The sequence below is a fragment of the Bos javanicus genome, chromosome 19 (genome assembly GCF_032452875.1).
Source record: "Bos javanicus breed banteng chromosome 19, ARS-OSU_banteng_1.0, whole genome shotgun sequence".
NCBI classification, from domain to species: Eukaryota; Metazoa; Chordata; class Mammalia; order Artiodactyla; family Bovidae; genus Bos; species Bos javanicus.
In genome coordinates this window covers 60,979,312-60,997,252 of record NC_083886.1, presented here as the reverse complement: position 1 = coordinate 60,997,252, position 17,941 = coordinate 60,979,312, and the positions used below count along the sequence as shown (strand labels likewise).

The window sequence follows — 17,941 nt, the reverse complement described above, 5'->3', positions numbered from 1 at the left end:
AGTACTGCTGGTGCGTTAGTACAGGACCAGAAGCCTGGATCTCTGGTTGGGATTCTTGGATTGTGTATCACACAGACTATAAGAGGAGACTGCTGGCCAGTGTCCAGTCCACAGCTCTGAACTACACCAAGCCCCTCAGAGGACTTCTTCCCCGAGGAAATGGGAAACTGAAGAGCTGACCACACTACTGGGTTTCTACATGCTGGATGCTTTTCTGAGTACCAGTGCAGGTATGAGCGAACTTATTCCTTGTAATGATGCTATGAAGTAGATACTATTATTAACCCTGTTTTACAGATGAGAAAGCTAAGCTCCAGTCACTTATTCAGCTTCGTCGCTAAGTCACGTCCAACTCTTTGTAACCCCATGGACTGCAGCACGCCAGGCTTCCCTTTCCATCACCAACTCCTGGAACTTGCTCAAACTCATGTCCATCGAGTCGGTGATGCCATCCAACCGTCTTATCCTCTGTCATCCCCTTCTTCTGCCTTCAATCTTTCTCAGCATCAGGGTCTTTTCCAATGAGTCCATTTTTCACATCAGGTGGCCAAAGTATTGGAGTTTCAGCTTCAGTATCAGTCCTTCCCATGAATATTCAAGATGATTTCATTTAGGATGGACTGGTTGGAGCTCCTTGCAGTCCAAGGGACTCTCAAGAGTCTTCTCCAACACCACAGTTCAAAAGCATCAATTCTTCAGTGCTCAGCTTTCTTCATAGTCCAACTCTCACATCCATACATGACTACTGGAAAAACAATATCTTTGACTAGACCGGACTTTGTAGGCAAGGTAATGTCTCTGCTTTTTAATATGATGTCTAGGTTGGTCATAGCTTTTCTTCCAAGGAGCAAGTGTCTTTTAATTTCATGGCTGCAGTCACCATGTGCAGTGATTTTTGAGCCCAAGAAAACAAAGCCTGTCATTGTTTCCATTGTTTCCCCATCTGTTTGCCATGAAGTGAATTGACAGAGCCAGAATTCTTACCCAGGCCATCAGAGAAGCAGTGAGAGGCACCCTGACCGCTCTCCCGTACCGCTTCCCTCTAGCCTCTGAGAATCAGGTCAGTGGACAAGGCCGCAGGACAGAAGGGTTTTCCCAGCAAGGGCAGTATGAACACGGAGGAGCAGAGGACTGCTGCAGGGGCCGGCGGGCCAGCTGGGTTCTCTGAAGGCGGCAGGGGTACCAAAGATGACGTGTATTCTCTTTCGCTCTGTCCTCTGTCGACCACTCCTTTAATAAACAAAGCACCGTGCACTCCTTCGGGTGGAAGCCACCTTGATGCCAAAGAAGAAAGACATGTCCTCGGCTTGAAGGGACCATGGGAGGGGTAAGCTGCATGACACTCATGACCGGAAGCACTTTTCCAAATCCCAGGTCTGTCCGTCAGCACAGCAGCAAACGCACTGCCATCCCTCCTGTATCACCCTGAGCAATCAGCAACGCCACTGCTCCAGACCTCCAAGAACAAGAAAATTTGCCACCCGATGGGTAAGCACACATCACCAGTACTTCCTTTGTCTTGGAAGGAAGGCAAGGTTTTCCTTCCGGTTTAGAGAAAATAAAAGCACTTTGGGGCCTGTAATCTCCTGCAGTACAATCAGCAACCCTGACTAATGAGTTTTGTTTTTCAACTTTCTCAGTGGTTTGGGTAGGGACTGAACAGGGTCTTGGCCTGACCAGGCAGAAGGGCAGCCTGAGGAGGACACGGCTTGTCAAGAGATGGTCAGCCTTCCGTTCACGGAAGGGCCAGCAGGAGAATCAACAGCTAACACCCTGATACAAATTCAGGGTTCAAAAGCTAGTTGGGAAGAGAAGCAGACTTAGGGCTTGACTCAGGCTGATGCGGATCCTCTCTGGAAACCCCCATCTCCTGATACCATATCATTTCTGTTCTGCTCACTGACTGAGATCCCACTTACCCCTGAATACCAGGCAGCAGGCTGGATGCCTGGAACAGTTACAGCACAGGAAACCGTCACTATGAGCATTTTAATTTTCATTCTGGGATTTAGGGCTTCCTTATTGGCTCAGATGGTAAAGAATATGCCTGCAATGCAGGAGACCTGGGTTCAATCCCTGGGTCGGGAAGACACGCTGGAGAAGGGAATGGCAACCCACTCCAATATTCTTGCCTGGAGAATCCCATTGACAGAGGAGCCTGGTGGTACAGTCCACGAGGTTACAAAGAGTCAGACACTTTTGAGTAACTAACACTTTCACACTTTCTGGGACTTAAAGCCTATTCCTGACAAAAGTTGAGACTATTCTCTTATTTATAAGGGCCAACAGGTCAAACACAACGGCTGTCATGTTCCAGCAAGTAGTTGAAACAAATGGTCATTGAATGTACTAGCATTTAGCAAATTAACACTGATATGGAAAAGATACAGTGAAGCCACATAAACTGCTAATAGTGGTAACATCTGGATCATAAACATAGGGATCATCTTTATAAGAGAATTTTTGAACAAGTCTCAAAAGTGGAATACTATAAAGAACTCATGTAGTCATCATCTTATGGGAAATATTTTATTTCCTGACTGGCACTTTTTACTCTCAAATTTTCTAAATATACATTACTCTTTTTAGCATCAAAAACCAAACAATGGCTCCAAAACGTGGATTCACATTAATAATACGTGTTTATTATAAGAAGGCTATACTTTATACAGGGGGATTTCCAGGTGGCCACGTGGTAAAGAACCCGCTTGCCAGGGCAGGAGATGCAAGAGATGTGGGTTCAATCTCAGGATCAGGACGCTCCCCTGGAGGAGGAAATGGCAACCCACTCCAGTCTTCTTGCCTGGAGAATCCCATGGACAGAGAAGCCTGGTGGGCTACAGTTCATGGGGTCATAAAGAATCAGACACGACTGAGCACACACACACACACTTTATGTAGAGACACCAACACAGAAGTAACGTGACCCACCCAGCCCGGTTCTCTCCACTGGAGGCTGAGTCCTCCACTTGGAGGAAGGGAGAATTAGCAGCGGGGGAAGCTGGGGGCTGCGATTTCCTACTCTCCCCCTGACGCGGGCAGGGTCAGAGTATGGCGCGTACGGTAGACACGGAACAAAAGGGCCGGAGCGCCCGCGCTCCTCGGCGGCTCGCTCTGGCTCTGCCCGAGACGCTGGCGGGGCCTCGATCCAGGCCGTGGCTGCGGAAGGCAGGGTGCGGCCGTGGCCTCCAGCCCTCCGCCCACCGGGAAGACGGCCGTGAATCACCCCCGCGCTCCGTGGAGAAGACGGTTAATTTAGAAACGTGCAGTATGTTGAGCAGGCACAGAACCAAACCAAATGTTTGCAGTAATAGAAATTTCCATATGCTGTACAACCTTTAAAATATGTTATTTGCCGACACCAGCCTTCAACAGCGGGACCTTTCTCTGGGCCTGAAATGACAAGCTGTCTCCAGCCGCCAGTACTAACAGGAGGTTACAAACCATACACTATGTGCCCTTGGGGCTCCCGGGCGAGGGGCCCCCTCCCGGCGCTGCCCATCCTAAACACGCGGCGCCCGGCTCTGCCCCAGAGTGTGGGTCCGGGAAGGGGATCCCGCAGAAAGAACCAAAAGAAGCCAACTTTTCGGGGCAGAGCTGCAGGCAGGGCGCTCTCTTGGGATCCCATGATTTCACACTAACTCAGTGTGCTAGAGTTATTATTAGTAGAACTTTATGTTAATAAGTATAATAGTAACTAGTATTCAAGCAGCAGTTCATCTTTTTAAATGCCATTGTCATCTTCCTTTTACAAATAAGAAAACTGAAACAGAGAGAATGCAGGAATTCCCTAGCATTGCACAGCTAACCACACAAAACAAAAAAACAACCGGCACTCATTGTCATTTGACTGCTAGTAACAAACTAAAATATATGAAAAGTCCGCCTGCATTCAAAGCATGTCCGTGGTCTCCCTGGCCATGAAGAGACACAGAGAGAGATGATAAAGTCAGGCTCAACAGAACTGTGATGTGAGCAAAGTGTCTTTGCAAAATAGACTTTGGACACTTCTTAGCAAGCCTCCACCCAAAATTCCCTCCCTCCCCTCCAGTGAAGCTGCTCCAGATACCAGCCGTCTTCACCCTTGGGGACACCAGGCTGACCAACGCACATGCCTTCTCAAGTGCCGACTCCAGGGTTGACGCTGCTCTCAAATGAATTTTTGCTCTTGCTCAACCAGGCCTCCTGGAGAGCGGCCTTCCTCTCCCACCCTCCTTTGCTTCCCTCAGTGCTCTGGGCATTTCAAGATGCCATTGGACTAGTCTATGCTAACGTGCAAGGGGAAGAGGTAACAGAACTGTCCAATGCCTGTCCTACTCTCCGGAGCAGCAGCTGCACAATTTTATTGAATAATATACACTTAGAAAAGTTCATTATCAAAATTCACAGTGCAGTGACTTTTCATAAACTTGAACACACATGTGCAGGCAGCACCCAGACCAAGACACGGAGGTGACCAGCCCTGGGTCCACCCCATGCTTCTTTCCAGTCACTGCCTCTCAACCAAGGATGACCACTGTCCTGACTTAAAACAGCATAGACCAGTTTTGCCTTGTTCCCTATTTAAATGTGCGTGCATGCTCAGTCACTAGGACGTGTCCAACTCTTTGCAACCCCATGGACTGTAGCCCACCAGGCTCCTCCATCCATGGAATTTCCCAGGCAAGAATACTGGAGTGGGTTGCCATTTCCTCCTCCAGGGGATCTTCCTGACCCAGGGATGGAACCCACGTCTCCTGCGTCTGCTGCACTGTAGGCAGATTCTTCACTGCTGAGCCACTAGGGAAGCCCCCTACATAAAGGGAATCATATAATACACTGTTGTGTATGTCTGCCGTCTTTTACTCAACGGTATTTCTGTGAGGGTCACTCATATTATCGTATGGAGTTGAAGGTCTTTATTCCCTTTGTTTTTCTATAGCATGCAATTGTGTGAATATACAACAATATATTTACCCCCTCTGCACTTGAAGGGCATTTTTTTTTTTTTTTTGTATAAATACAGCTTGAACATCCCAGTGCATCCTTTTAGGGAACATATGGACATGTCTTTGAGGGCTGCAAATCTTGGAGTGGCATTGCTGGATTACTGAGTTTGCACACGTTTGCCTTTATTAGATACTATCCTTTTTTTCAAAGTGGTTTTGCTTCTAAGTCACTTCAGTCGTGTCCAACTCTGTGCGACCCCATAGACAGCAGCCCACCAGGCTCCCCCATCCCTGGGATTCTCCAGGCAAGAACACTGGAGTGGGTTGCCATTTCCTTCTCAAAGTGGTTTTATGAAGGTTCAGCTGGCTATGAAACTTACAAAGTCAAGCATTCCCCTTTCATTGTATCCTTTTTGCCAGGCTCACAGTGGTATTACCCTGTGGTTTTTATTTGCATTTTTCAGGTATGTATCGTGGGAGATGCTTATAAAGATACCCATTCTAGTTCAGTGTCCTCTCCCTAGAAGTGACTTTCAGAGAAGGGATTATAGGTATTCTGGACCAAGGTTCCTGAACCGTGGAACTAATGATATTTAGGGCTGGACAATCTTTATTCTGGGGGCCTGTCTTGTCCATTGCAGGATGTTGAGCAGGACACCCACAGCTGTGACACCGCCAAGCATCTGAGGTTGGAGGGGAAGGTAGAAGTCTCCCTTGGCCGAAGACCGCTCTCAGAGCTGTGTCAGTCCCACGAGGTCCTGGAGGTTGTAGCCTGCCAGAAAAGGCCTACAGGAGACCAGCACAGCAGCAAGGCCAGGCCCGGCTCAGTGGGGCAGGAGCCAGGGAGCGCCTTCCTCCTCCATGTTTGTCCCATGAGCATGGGGGCAAATTTCACTCGCAATATGGGAAGAAGGTGCGGTCACCCTGCCACCATCATCCCAACCGGAAACCTCTGAGATGCTTCTGCGCGCTCTCCAGCCAACCTGCATGGAGACACAGCCATTCAGAACGCGCCGAGCCAGCCGGGCCCTGCCATCGGCAGAAAATGGGAAACCAAGCAGTTGAGTTGGATTCCTTTTATTTGGTAAAACTGCAATATAAAAGGAAAGGCAAATTGCCAGAATATGTTTCTCTAATTCAACTTGCTTAGAGCAAATACACTTTGAGGCCTATATATATATATGTTTTTTTTTTTTTTTTAATCAGCAAGGATATATGTCTGTGTGTGTGTTGCAGGGGTGGGGGGGGGGGGTGTGCATTGCACCAAAGGAGGCAAACAGGGGCTGCAGTCTGGAGACAAACCGGAGTAAGCGTATGAGTCTGATTCTGTGACCAACACTGCCCACCACTGTTCACAAGTAGGCTGAGGGCTCTGGAGCCCGGGACCTAGGTTTAAATCCCGGCTCTGCTGCAGAATTGCTGGGTCATTTCATTTCATTTCACCTCCTTGCATTCTAGTTTCCTCATCTGTAACACAGGCTTTATGAGACTAACCTATCTCACAGAGTTCTTTGAGGATTACTGAGCGGTTAAGTGCTATAAGGCACACAAGTTAGTGCCTGACCCCTAGGGCAACGCTTGGAATAGGCTGGCTGCAGCATGTCACACAGTGGCTCTCCACTGCCCTGTCCAGTAGGCAGTGCTGCCTTCTCTTAGGAAAGGGACACGGATGCAGAAAGCTGAAGCACATCGCCCGGCGTCATTTGCGTAGTTTCAGAAGCGTGATACCTCAAACTCAGGCAGATTCCTCAGGCTTTCTACTTATCAAGATGACTCCGTTCTAAGGCAGGGAGCCCAAGGCTGTCCCCGCTTCCCAGGACTTCTCAGGAGTGAAGGGGGTGTGGAACATCCTGAATGGCTGCGTTTCCATCCCATCTTCCTCTGTAGGAAGTGGTCCCCATGCTGTCCCCAGTTATAAAGTCCCAAACACCTCGCTCCTGATTTCGATTCTACTTCCTTTTACCTTTACATTCTTTCAGTGACGTAACAAAAGAACCGTCTTAATTGTAGTAACTACTTTTTGTTATCTAAGCAAAAGCATATAAATATGTTATACAATCAACTGCTAAAAAAAAAAAATCAAGAGTAGGCTTAATGGACATGGGGTGGCTGACCCAGTTAAGTGACCTAGACAATTCCTTCTTCCACACTCACCAAGGGCTCGCGGCTGTGGTTGCTGTTGTTTCCTCGGGCTTATCTGACTGTGTCCCAGCAAATTCTACAGGAAAACTCTCTGGTGTTATTTTAGCAAAGTGCCCTGGGCTGGGGGTGAGGGTGTGCAGTGGCCATCCCAGCGTTTGAAAGTGACTGAGGAAAAGGAGGGAGTGACGGCATTGATAAATATGACTTTATTCCATGTGAATTTTGCAAGACGAATGGAATCTTTGGACCTGATGATTTTTGAAAACCGTTTGCGAGACATAATTATACTCCCATGGAAAGTATTTGAGTGGGGCCAATCTTTCACTGCAGAAAATCCAAGGAGAAAATCAGGGGGCCTTTGGGCTACATAAAGGCTGACAATAAGGCCTTATAAGTTAATTAAATTCAGATTTATACCCGAAACCCCGCATCATTCAGCAGACTTCCTAGGGCAGTTCAGGCTTTGTTACCCAGGAACTTGGCCACGCCTGCTGTGTTTCACTTGACGCTGAAGCTTGGCTGCCCGAAAAACGAAAGTAAACACGTGGGGGCTTCTGTGGTGGGCCTCTTTGGAAAACCATGACAACTCCCCCCACAACGGGATTCCATGAGCAAGAGCTTTCTGAACCTTTGTGCTGTCTGAACTCGGGTTGTTAACTCGGGTCTCTTGCTATTCAACACCTCAGCGTTTATCTCCATGCAGGCCTTTATCTGTTTGTTTTATGAGGAAGAGACCTACAGCTGGTCCCAGGCAGCGCAGAAGAGAAACAGTCCTCCCTGTGGGGACACTGCAGTCCTCCACGCCTGCACCTGGAGCAGGGCAGGTCCTAGCCAGCCCTCCGGACGAGGGGCATCTCCTGTCCCCCGAGCCCAGGTCGCCGCCGTCCGTATTCCCCGGTACCCACAGCTGACCCAAGGGCTCCAAAGTCTTTCTGCATGCCCCCACCGTGCCCGTGATGCCTCCAGCAGAGAAGCCGTGACCCAGTCCTGCTGCTGAGGGAATCTGCTCAGGTCACAGGGGGGCCCACCCAAGCGCCCTCAGCCCCCAGCTTCTTAAAGGGAAGGCAAAGAGGGAGGGGCGCGTTCCCACAGCCGTCCCTTCTCTCGCCTCACCTGAGCTGCCTGCCACAGCCAGCAGCAGTGCCCGAGCTGCGGGCGGCCCCGTGTGCACAAGCGGAGCTCCAGTGGCCAGGCTTCCGGGAGCTCCGGAGCCCCCTGCACCAGCCCTTTGGAAAAGCCGGGCTAAGCCCTTCCGAGCCCTTCACAGAAGCAGTTCTTTATCTGGTGGGTCAGTGCAGAGGATCCAGGGCCCAGCGGCACATTAGCATCACCTGGGTCTGAAAGTCCCGAGACCAAAGAGGCCTCTGAGGGTGAGGCCAGAGACACACTTCTGTGGGTTCAGCTGCTACTGCTGCTACGGTTTCCTCCAAGAAATGCCGCTGTGTCATCAGGACTGTGACCGCAGGTTTTGTGCGCCCTCTCAGAGACACCAAACAGTCTCACCTAGAGCTATTTACACCTGGAGAGCTCAGCGTATGCCCAACCACATATATACATATGTCATATGTATCAGAGATATACGTGGTCTATGCATTATATGTATAGATATAGTTATATGTGTATATATATATAGTACATATATCTATGATATAGATCTATATCTGTGTGTGTGTGTGTATATATAGACAGATCTATTCTATATAGATAGATATCTGTAATATATACCTATGTTATATATATCATATATCTATGATATAGATCTGCAATGTATATCTATGTATACAGATCTATATAGAGAGAGATCTATCTATGGTATAGATCTATAATGTAGGTCTATATTATACATTATGTATATTATGACATAGGTCTATAATATAAATATATGTATCATATATATTATATATGTATATCATCTTATATATATAATATATACAAAAACATTATATATATATAAAGATATATAGAATAGGCCTGCAAGTGACCCTCACCAAGTAAACACTTTCTCCTTGGTAATACAGCATAACTTTCTCTAAATGCTTTGTCTTCCATATAAAGTGCTTTTTACAGAAACTGATATTGCTCAGAGAAATACACTTATACTTTCAGAAAGTACCATAAATATATTATTTGCAAGAATTTACCCTTGAGGAAGAGTGTGATGTTAGAAACCAAATGTTTCTACAAGTCTGGATATCATGAGATTCTAGGATACATATTTCTCTTTCTCATGGATAATTTGACATGTTAATAAACCTGAAAACATCACTTTAAAATAGAATTTCCTAGGTGAAAACAGGAGACCTGACTGTAGGAACAAAGCAAACATTTTTTTTTCTGTCAATTACCATTACATGCACTGCATGTAAAAAAAAAAAAAAAAAAGACAGCTGAATCTACCCACTCCATCTTGCTGATTCTGGTTCCTGATTTACAGGAGGTTCCTGTATTAGAGAAATTTTAAAGACATGGATTGTCTACACCCTGCTTCAGTGTTGGGGTAGCTCCTCAGGTACAATTTGCTTACAAACGTCTAACATGTGTTCCGGTCAACAAAGCCCCGTCAGCTTTCTCCGGCTGCCCCCAAGCTGTATCTGGAAAAGGTGTCCCGGGATTGATACTGGCACACCCAAGGCTTAGGACTGTTCCTTTGAAAATGTCAGTAAGGTGATGATGAACTGAATAGGATTATAATATCCGGCAAGCTTTAAGTACTACTGGCCATCTGCCAATTAAGACTGCTTCCATTCATTCACTAACCCTCACAATGACTCCATGAAGCCTCCCCGTGAGGCACACTTTTCCTATCACCATGACCCAAAGACAGAAACACAGTAGATGACTTACAAAAAGCTACAGAGCTCGAAAGAAACAGAATCGGGTTAAAACCCGCATTGCCTGCTGCTCAATTCCTCAGGGGTCTCCACTGCCATTCACTGTGGGGAGATGGTCTTTTCTGCCTCAGTGAAAGCCTCTGGGGGTGGCTTCTGTCTCAGGGCTCCTGTTTTTCTGTCTCGGAAAATTGCTGATGAATTCTCTACCTTTACATCCTGGACTTGATGGAATCTAACCCCAAACTATCTACTAGATTTCTCACTCTGAACTGATACTGTGAATCCTCTCAAGGGAATAATAGATCAGCTGACACTCTCAAATACACCCATGGTTTCCACGCCTTGCATTATACATTCGCACTGTTTCCTTCGAAAGGAATGCTCTTCTTCTTTTTTTCTAAAAAAAAAAAAAAAAAAAAACCTTTCTCCATTCAACTCAAAAGCTGCTGCTTCTATAAATCTTCACGTGAGCTTTTTTAAAAAAATTGAAACATATTTGACATATATATTATGCACATGGACAGAGGAGCCTGGCGGGCTACAGTCCATGGAGTCACAGGGAGTCGGACATGACTGAGTGACTAAGACAAGAATAAAATGCACGTGTAGATTTGAAACATTTGCACACACGATGGTCACTACAGCAGTAATCGGCACCTCTACCATGCTGCGTGATTAGCATTTCTTTTTTTGTGGTTGAAATAATTAAATTTGACTACTATGGAATGACATTGGCTGTATTCGCCACGCTGTGCACTACGTCTCTAGGACTTATTGAATACTCATTGCAAGTTTGTACCCTTAAACAACATCCCTCCCACCCTCCCACCTTCAAGCCCACGTAAACACCATTTCACTCGCTGTTGTTATGAGCTTTGCTCTTTTAGATCCCGTATGAAATTGATCACTCTCTTTGCCTTTGTTTGAGTTATCTCAGTTAGTATAGCATTCTCAAAGCCCATCCATGTTGTCACAAATGGCAGAATCTCCTTTCTCATGGCTGAACAATATTCCAGAGAGAGAGAGAGAGAGAGAGAGTGTGTGTGTACATAGGCTGTTTTTGGTACTAATTTCCTTCTCTTTGATTTTATGACATGTCTTCTTCTATCCTCTCACTTTAAAGCCTTCTACCTGCATACGTTAATCGTGCCTCTGCCTGCCCCTCTCCCTGCACTGAGTCTCCTGAGGGTCATGTGTCTTACGCATATTTTCTTACCCTCCATAGGACTGCACAGTGGCTCCTACCTATTTGGCTTTTTCAAAAATACTTTTAAATTTAAGTATAACTTACATACAGAGAAATGCATCAACTGTAAGTATTTAGTGATAAATTTTCACAAAGTGAACACATCACTGCATGCATGCTAAGTCACTTCAGTCATGTCCAACTCTTTTCGACCCCGTGGACTAATAGCCTGTCCGGCTCCTCTGTCCTTGGGATTCCCCAGGAAAGGATACTTGGAGGGGTTTGCCGTGCCCTCACCCAGGGGATCTTCCCGACCCAGGGATCAAACCTGTGTCTTTTACATCTCTCGCATTGGCAGGTGTGTTCTTTACCACTGACGCCACCTGGGAAGCCCAACACACCACCCACAGTGGATAAATTACCGGAAGCCTGTTATACCAGGATCTCCCAATAAGGGAGCTTCCCGAATGCTACCATGTATGTTTCACCTACGAACTTCCTGCACGGAAACACGCAGTCTGTACGTCTGGATTCTTCCCTGCACCTTGGCACTGTGAGAGCCACCATTTCTGTATGGTGGTGTTTTGTTAGCCTCTGTGTATCTGTGTAACACTGCAGTATATGGAGGCACCGTCAGGTATTCCTCATTCACCTGTTCATGGACACTTGGGTCGCTTCCAGTTTGGGGCCGTGGTGAACAGCAATGCTGTCAGCAATCTTGTGCGCGTCTTTGCTACACACGGGTAAGCACTTCTTCTGGTTATATATCTAGGGCTGCAGTTGAGGCATATGGTATACACATGTTCGATCTTAGTTGATACTGACAGTTTTTCAAAGTAATTGTACTCAACTCCCAACAGTGATGAGAGTTAAAACTGTTCAATAATATCTTTGTAAACTCTTGGGATCCTTAATTTTAGCCATTCTTTTGGTGTATAGCAGTATCACATCATGGTTTTAATTTCACTTCCTAGTGAACAGTCGGAGAAGGCAATGGCACCCCACTCCAGTATTCTAGCCTGGAGAATCCCAGGGATGGGGGATCCTGGTGGGCTGCCGTCTATGGGGTCACACAGAGTCGGACACGACTGAAGCGACTTAGCAGCAGCAGCAGCAGCGAACAGTGAGATGGAACATTTTTTATGGGCTCAGCTCTCTGAGGCGCCTAGTCATGTCTCTCGTCTATATTTGTATTTTGCCGTCTTTCTTTTTCCTGCTGACTTTCAGAAACTCTTTATACATTATACTTCCAAACACTCTAAGTTTCATGTGTTGTAAACACTTTACCCCAGTCTATGGTTTCCTGATGTTAAACTGAAGTTTTAAGATTTTTATGAACCGGAGTTCCTAATCTTAATGCAATTAATTTATCAGTCTTTTCATTCATGGTTCATTTATGGTTTCATTTGATTCCTAAAAAAGAAATCATTGTGAACCACACAGTTATATTTATAATATAGTTCTCCAGTTTTCTGCTACCAGTAATCAAAAAGGGGAGCGATCACACACACGCACACACACACACACGTATGTGTGTATATACATATATATATATATATATATATACATACACACACCTTTTCCATGTGCATTATCCATTGACCAAACACACTTACTGATCTGCAGTGCTACCTCTGTCAGAAGTCAAGTGCCCACATGTGACGGGTATTTTTGTCACTCTCTGTTCTGCTCAATTAGCTTATTTTTCCTTCTGTTGACTTTATGTTCTTTTTGATCCCGTAATTTTAGTTTAAGTTTTAATGTTCAGTAGTGTATTATCTCCACCCTTTCAAGATTTTATGACTATTCCTGAGCTGCAAACAGAACCCATCTTCCTCAAAATTGTATGCAAGTAGGAGAAATAAATGGTAAGAAGAAGTAAATAGTAACATAAATATTACTGTTCGTACAATGATAAGTGCTGTGGAGATAAACGCAGGAAGGGGTTAGATCGTGGTTGGTCCACGGACTGGGGATGTTTCCCATGGGACACTTCAAGAAATGCTCTCCAGGGAGATGACGCCGGGGCTTCCAGTACAAGAGGAGAGCAAGGCCAGAGCCCTGGGACAGGACCCAGGGATGGAGGGAGGCTGGAGGGAGGGCAGAGGCCATGGCCGGGAGCATCAGTGAGGAAGAGCGACCGGAGGGAGACTGGAAAGGTGTCAGCAGGGCCGGCTTGGGGAATCCTGTCTCATTCTAGAACTGAACAAACAGAAAACGTTTTTTCAAAGGCAAAATTGGCAATGTTTATTTAAAAAAAAATCTCATATTTAACTCAGTAGACCCATTTATGGAAATATATTCCAGGAAACATATTCCACCCTAGGCCCTACAGTGATTATTTTAAACATTCCCACTCTCCAAAAATTCCCTATGCCATCTCCCCATCCCTGTGATCGTCCCTCTTCCGAGTGCAGGAACGGACCCGCTTGGTTTCAAAGGAACAACACTCTGCCAGGTTCCACCCTTCAAGGTCTGCATCCTGGCCCAGCGCCTCACCGCGACCCCCACCCTGGCCTCCCCGCCCTTCCTGGCTGGGGGGCCCCCTGCTGCTGAGGCCAGCGTCTCTGCACTCTCTGACCCGTGGCCACCCATTTGGTTCTCTCTCCCCTATTGCTTACGTGTTCAGCTGCTAAGCCGTGTCCCACTCTTTGCGACCCCGTGGACTGTAGCCCACCAGGTTCCTCTGTCCATGGGATTTTCCCTGCAACCATAACTGGAGTGGGTTATCACTTTCTAACTCCAGATGATCTTCCCAATGGAGGGATCGAATCCTAGCCTTCTGCATTGCATGCTGAGTGCTAAGTCGCTTCGTTTGTGTCTGACTCTTTGCGACTCTATAAACCATAGCCCACTAGGCTCCTCTGTCCATGGGATTCTCCAGGCAAGAATACTGGAGTGAGTTGCCATGCCCTCCTCCAGGAGACCTCCCTGAACCACGAGGGAAACCCTCTCCTCTGGTATGATCTTCCATTTCTCCTGCTCTGCCAACTCCTTCCCTTTGACCGTTCACCTCACTCAGAATTCACCCACCATTAAAGAAGCAAAACAAAACCTCCCTTCCCCCTTCTCTCTTGACCCTCCGAGCCAGCATTCCTCCAGAGTGATTCGCCACCTCTACTGACTGTACCTCCTCACGCCCGTTCATTCCCATGTGTCCCACCGTCTCTCTCTCCTCCAAGCCTGCCTTTGACTCTCTGGGAAACATTTCCGATGTCCTCGCTGTTACTGCATCTTTCTAAAAATCCAACCTCCTGCTGTGGGTCTGCTTCAGGGGTGGCCTTGATCTCAGGAAGCAAGAGCAGAAAGCCACCCAGGAAGCATGAAACGTGGGTCCTGAATGTTTTATGATCCTCCCTGTAATGAGGCCTTAATTATAACTTTCTTTTGCACTGCTCTTGGTGGAGATGTTATAAGCTGTTTTAAAAAGAATGTTTGCAATACCTTAGTTTGGATTAATTCCATGTGTACATCTTAGAAAAAGAAAAACACGAGGGTCCAAGTAATGGGCCCACAAGCACACGGCCTGTGCTTAGGAAAGGAAAGTTGCTGAGTATAAGGCAGGAGGAGGATGTGCTGATTCTATAGAGGGAAGGCAGAAAACTTCTAGCACGTAACCCTGGGTGTCGTGTGGAATCCACCCAATGACAGAGCACAGAAGACGGACAACTGAAGACACGCTTCTGCTGTGCGTGATTCACTCCAAGGATCTACTGGAAGCTGGAGTAGGTGTGCACCTGGGTTTCCTTGCGGGTGGGGGGAGGGCTGTCTCATCTTTGTTCTTGCCTAACTAAGGACTCCATCTTCATGAATCTGGGCCAATAGACTGTTTGAAATGGAAAACCAAAGAAAAGACTATTCGTGCAGGCAAGAGATGCCACCTTCTATTCATTCCTGATGCATCCAGTCTCTCAATGCAGCCGGCCAAGCTGCGGGATAAAGTACATAGAGTAAAATTATACAGACTTGCAAAAATTCTGATTTGAATTCAGGGTATTAATAGCAGAAGGAATGTTCTTCTGGGAGTAATCTAAGTGTTATATTTACCTTTGGTTGGCGAATATTTGCAGCGAGGAATTTCAAATGCAAATATTTTAAAAGCATAGTGTGTTGGTAGAGAGACACTGTGGGCACTTCTGTTTTCCTTAAAAAAAAGGTTTTTCTTGACTTTTTATTGGAATCCTAATGAGACCATAATTACGACAGCAAACGGGGAGGGGGGGGGAATGCAGCTGTTAAAAGCCTGGTGTTACTGTATATATAGTCCTTGCACTAAATTAAAAAAAAAAATCTGAAGCCATTCTAAAAGGGAAAAAAGCATGATTTAGCAAAGTAGATGTTGAACGCTTTATATCCTGGGTGTGCATAGATTTGTTTTTTTTTTAATGTAGATTTCTGAAATTTGGTGGTCCTGTTTCTTCATTTTCTTTCCATTCTAATTAGTTGACAATGAAAAAAAAAAAGTTCTTGAAATAAGGCTAGCCTTTGTTTTTGTCCCTTCCACATGTATCCAGCGTCCCTAAATCTAGGTGTTAAGATGTTATGATTATGAAACTAAACATTTCCAGAGGCTAAAGATCCCATTATCTCCTCAGCTACATTCCCACTTAGAAGTGCTGGACGTCTGTGCATGGAGACTGTGTATCTTTAACACGGAATGTGGACGAGGGAAGGGGTGCCTGTTAACAGAGGACTTGTGATCACAAGTACTTCCCTGGTGGTTCAGACGGTAAAGCGTCTGCCTACAATCCGGGAGACCCAGGTTCAACCCCTGGGTCAGGAAGATCCTCTGGAGAAGGAAATGGCAGCCCACTGCAGGACTCTTGCCTGGAAAATCCCATGGATGGAGCAGCCTTGTAGGCTACAGTCCATGGGGTCGCTAAGAGTCAGGCACGACGGAGCGACTTCACTTTCACTTTCACTTGTGATCCCAGGGACTTTTGCCTTCTGGTTCAAAGCAGATATCAGCCTTTCTGCTACACTAGACCAAGGGAAGCCTTGTGTCCCTTGACGAAAGGACCATAATCAATTGGATGCAATTCATTAAAAAAAAATTTAACAGTTTCCAAATGGTACTCTAATTCTTCTGGTCATGCCCTGGACCTAGATTCAAGCAAATGAATGTTTCAGAACAAGGAGGATGTTCAGAGGAGAGACTAGGCAAAGGTGCTCAGACTGACTGGTCATGAGCAGTGCTTGTTAACTGGACAGACGTGTTCAGCCAGAAGCTGGGATGGTGGTGGTGGTGGTGGTTTAGTCACTAAGTTGAGTCTGACTCTCGTGACCCCAAGGACTGTGGCCCGCCAGGCTCCTCTGTCTGTGAGATTTCCCAGGCAGGAATACTGGAGTGGGTTGTCTTCTCCAAGAAGTCAGGGTGGAGATGATCTAACCCGAATCCTCCTCTTTTCCTTCCTCTGATTGGGAGAATGAAGCTCTGTGAGTTAGCACAACAGTGGGGGAAACACCCACCAGTGAAGAAGAGTGAGGCTTCCAAGCACGGAAACAGATTCACGGGAGCCTGACATGCTCCTGAGCTTCACCCAGCACTTCCTCACAGGCATCACCTCAAGCCTGACTCCCCTGCATGGGAATCGGAGCCTTCAGGACATGGTTAGGACGAGCACTGAAACCCTCCTCCCATCTCATTGTACCCTGAGATAGGAGGACACTGCTCTCATGGCTAATAAACTACATTTATGTCTCAGATGCTGATTAACGTGAGTCTCCGATACAACCACCCAGTCACCTTTCAGATAGATATCTTAGAAGCCTAAAGTTCTCAGCCCTGGGAGAGCTGAATTGCCATCACTTCCAGAATTTACAAAGTGTTGTAAAACAGTGTGCTCTGAGTTTGGTGGCCGTGTCTGCTTATATGACAGATGAATAATCCAAGCCTGAAGAGCCAGCTGTTGTCAGAGAGCTGTTATCTAGTAGGACACAACACAAGAGAGGTGCCTTCAGAATGAGCTGAGGTTATGTTAGAAGTCTGGGGCTTAATGAAGAGGATAAAAGTTGCTTTTCACGTATTTAATTCCCCAGTGTCTCAGACAGTACAGAATCTACCTACATTCAATCCCTGGGTTGGGAAGATCCCCTGGAGAATGGAATGGCAACACACTCCAGTTTTCTTGCCTGGAGAATCCCATGGACAGAGGAGCCTGGTAGGCTACAGTCCATGGAGTTGCAGGGTCAGACACAACTGAGTGACTAGCACTTCACAATTTGACTAATTGTAGACAGTATTATTTATTTTGAGATGTTTAAGTAAGTCTATTTGATAAATGCAGCATATTCATTTTTAATGAGTTATTGCCAGTATTATTCAGATTCTGATACCTCCACCTGATGCCAGCAGCTCCCTATGCCGGTATACATTTCTTTCCCGCTCCAAGAACCTTCAGTTCAGTCGCTCAGTCGTGTCCAACTCTTTGCGACCCCATGGACGGCAGCACGCCAGGCCTCTCTGTCCATCACCAACTCCAGAAGCTTGCTCAAACTCATGTCCATAGCGTCGCTGATGCCATCCAACCATCAGCTCAGCCTTGTCTTCAAGCATCCTCTCTGCATCTCCCATGAGCCCCCTTGTCTCAGCTCAACTTGCCATAGTAAAACTCCATAGACTGGGCAGCTTAAACACTAGGAATGCATTTTCTCCCAGTTCCGGGGGCTCAGAAGTTTGAGGTCAAGGTGGCAACAGGGTTGGTGTCTGCGAGACGTCCCTGCTGGGCTATAGCGGGCTCCTTTCTTGCTGGGTCCTCACGTGGACTGTCCTTGGTGCCTGTGTTTGGAAAGAGCTCCCTCTTCCTTCCCTTATATGGCCCCGAGCCTACTGAATCAGGACCCTCCCTAATGAC

General features: G+C 46.6%; 1 long non-coding RNA gene across 2 annotated transcripts in view; it reads right to left on the bottom strand.

Annotated features, from left to right (window-relative positions):
• The window catches only part of LOC133232955 (uncharacterized), a 450,067-nt gene that overhangs the window by 70,621 nt on the left and 361,505 nt on the right, over positions 1 to 17,941 (bottom strand). The window lies entirely within an intron of this gene.